General features: G+C 56.0%; 1 non-coding gene across 1 annotated transcript; it reads left to right on the forward strand.

Annotated features, from left to right (window-relative positions):
• The first annotated feature begins 376 nt into the window (after nucleotides 1-376).
• TRNAQ-CUG lies at nucleotides 377-448 on the forward strand. The gene has a single exon. It is a non-coding gene; the product is annotated as a tRNA-Gln (tRNA).
• Nucleotides 449-3,473: the final 3,025 nt, after the last annotated feature.

Consider the following 3,473-nt stretch of genomic DNA (forward strand, 5'->3'; position numbering starts at 1 on the left):
TATGTCTGTGTGGGCCTGTGCAGTGTGTGATTTTCTCATTCTCTGTGTGCATGTTTGTCTCTCTGTTTGTATCTTCATGTGTAAATTCACTGTAATTTTTCAAAATCTTCACAGCTTTGCATTTTTTCACCTGTATTTTTTATCAATTAACAATTTCTCATTTGTTCCCTACCGTTGGGTTGTTCCCTACCGGTTGGTGACATTTGCCCCTGGGGCCTGTATGTCTCAGGGTCCTGATTTCCCATTGGCCCTTCCCCCTTCTATTGGGACTGGGAACTAGCCAGCAAACCCCACTAAGTTTTAGTAAAGGGCCAACAGTCCTTACACAAGCCAGCCCTGTGAGAGTCTCCAATGTCCCGAGAGACCAGTACAAGCTGGTCCCATGGTGTAAAGGGCAGCACTCAGGACTCTGAATCCTGCAATCTGAGTTCAAATCTCAGTGGGACCTTGTGTTAGCTGGTGGTAAAGATCTGGTGCTCAAAGTGCTTTCCTGTCTCCAGCTATACAAAAGTGGGTCATTTCCCTCCTGCTGGTTAACTCCTTTCCCCACAGAGCCAGGTCTTTGGTGGGGGTTTAGAAAGTGGCTCTAGTGGTTGGGATTCTCACTGCTTCACCTGATGCCCACAAGTCTGGTGCTTGTAGCCACACTTTTCCTCTTGCTCACATGGCACTTGAAGAAAGCAGTGCCAGGGCCAGGCTTGATAGGCAGGAGGAGGCAGAGTCCCAGGCTGGAGCCCAGCACACCTCTCCTCCTCTGGGCACCTGGAGCAGAGGCGGCTGGTGCTGACAGCTCTGAGGAAGGCTTATAAGCCACAGAGCGACTGAGGGCAGGGCTAGACGAGGACAGGACCATGCCTATGTGTGGCCAGCAGACAGGCAACAAGACTCCCAGCCAGCCTGCTCCTGCCATGCCAAACCCCCACTGAAGGCCACCCGCAGACCACCATGCGGGGTGGCTGCTGATGCTCTGTGTTCAACATCAGTAGACGGTAGGAAAGCAGGGCCAGCCCCCCTGGTGGGGCCTCTTACCGTTCCCATACTCCATGCTCACTTTTGCAGTGGGGCAGGAGATGTTATCCCAAGAGGCTTTTCTCCAGCTGGTGAGAAGCAGAGAAACATCCAGGCTCCCAAGGCGCTATGTAGCAACCCCCCTCAAGCACAGGGACAGAGGGAAACTGCTCCACACGCTAGCCGGGCAGCCGTCCATTTCCTTTGGGAATTCAGGAATAGCAAAGGCTAGACTGGAAGCACCTGGGGCTCATGCCCCAGCCTTTGTGACATCAACCCCAACTCCTTCCCGGGGCTCTAGCTGAAGGCAGGCATTGGCCTGAGCGGCCAAGAAGAGGTTCAGATTTGAAAGGAGCAGGACTTTCCAGCACGAAGGTAAAACTGCATCAACACAACCACAAAGGGACTTGACCCCTCAAGTTCTTAATTCAAAGTCAGGCACCTTATCCGTTAAGCCATGCGGGCGCCTTCTTCATGCGCTTCTTTGGAAAAGGTGGACACTGTGTTTCTTGGGTCACCTATTGAGGGGGGGCGAGACTCTCTGGCACAAGAAGTCGAGTTCCCAGTGAGATGTGAGACTTAATTATACAGGGCCAGGTGCAGGGCTTTGACAGGAGGCTCAGGCATGGGGGATTGGGGTGCAGCGGACAGACCGGCTGTCTAGCTGTGGAGATTTAGTCGCACTGAGGCACAGGAGGGAGGAGGAGGAGGAATCCTGCTGACAGGCAGTGGCTGTGCAGAAAGAGGAGGAGTTCTGGGGACTTTCTTTTGCCTCTCTTTTGCCTGCCTGCTCACTCCTGGTGAAGATGCTCTTAACAAGCCCAGGTAGCTCAGGTGGTAGAGCATCAGACTTTTAATCTGAGGGGCCAGGGTTCAAGCCCCTGTCTGCGTGCTCAGCTTTTAAGTTGCCTTGTGTTCCAGGAGCCAAATTCTGTTCACAGCCACATGCGGATTCCCAGAAGCTGTGGCCATTTCCTGGAAAGGCTCCTTTCCTTAGCAATCAGGAGAGAGGTCACATCCACAGGAGCAGGTGTAGAAAGCACAGTCTCTGGCTGCCAGGAAGCGGTGTGCCAACATAGTGTTCTCTACAATGGCGTTTAGATCGGGATAATTTATGTGGCTCAGCACCCCCAGTTCCAGCACCTCTGCCCAGGCAGCTCCCCCAGCCTGACACACACACACAGCCCCTGCATCCTCCTCAGCCCAGAGGTGAGCCCCCCAGCTGAGTGGGAATCAGAACCCCAGAAATTACCTGGGACCAGCATGATCTGCCTCCGCCCTGCCCTGCTCTGCATGTATTCGGGTGAGTCGGTTTCCCTGTCCTGCCATGTGTCTCTTCTCCTCCCCAGTTCCTTCCAAACCACCCCATTTCCCTGCACCCGGGCTGGGTCTCTGTAACCCCCTTCTCCCCTCCTGCCCCAATATCTCCCTGCCCCTACAGGTCTATAGGGCTGGATCCTCCCTCCCCCTTCTCCCCTCAGTTCCTGCCTCTGAGGGTCTATGGAGATGGGTCTCTCCCCGCCATCCCTCTCCTGCCCCCCATATCCCGCTGCCCCTATGGGTCTATGGGGCTGGGTCTCTCCCTCATCCCCTTCCCCAATATCTCCCTGCCCCAGGCTGTGACGTGCTATGACGTGTGCTGGGGCTGTGCCGTGTGCTGGGGCCAGGGCCGGCTCAGGGTTTTTGCCGCCCCAAGCGGCAGGAAAAAAATCTGTGATCACAATCGGCGGCAGCTCCACTGCACCACTTTCTTCTTCAGCAGCAATTCAGTGGCAGGTCCTTCCCTCAAGAGGACCGAGGGACCCGCTGCGGTGCTGCCAAAGACCCGACATGCCGCCCCTTCCTGGGCTGCCCCAAGCACCTGCTTGCTGAGCTGGTGCCTGGGCCGGCCCTGGCTGGGGCTGTGACGTGCTGGGACCTGCTCACTCCCCGAGGGCAACTCACTCACTTGAAACCAGCAGGACAGAAGGTGTCACGTGTCCATGGGCGGGGCTATGCAGATGAGCAGTGTCTGGCGGCAGTAGGGAGAGCAGCGAGATGAACCGAAGGAGCCCGGCGGAGAAAATTCTCTGCGTGTGGACAGAATTCCACCAGTTTTCTCTGTGTTGGGGGTGGGGGGCAGATTTCATGATATCATAGCCCCTGGGGGAGGGGTTTGAATCATAAGTCCAAAGTGGGAGAACAACTCCCCCCACTTGTGCTCAGTCTCCACTAGGGGGCTGGGCTGGGATCACTAGGGAGGGAAGCACAGGGAAAAACAGTTTCCCCTATGGAACCCAGGAGTCCTGGATCCCAGTTCCTCCACCCCAGAGCCAGGGATAGAACCAGGGGTCCTGGTGCCCAGCCCTCCCTGCTCTGACCACTCAGCCTCACTCCTCCCAGGGTGGTGCAGGGGTCACTGGGTCTGTGTCTCAGCTCAGCTAAGGGCCTTGACTGATTTTCCCAAAGTGCTTCCTTCTGAATCC

The sequence above is a fragment of the Mauremys reevesii genome, linkage group 17, assembly GCF_016161935.1.
Source record: "Mauremys reevesii isolate NIE-2019 linkage group 17, ASM1616193v1, whole genome shotgun sequence".
Classification (NCBI taxonomy): domain Eukaryota; kingdom Metazoa; phylum Chordata; order Testudines; family Geoemydidae; genus Mauremys; species Mauremys reevesii.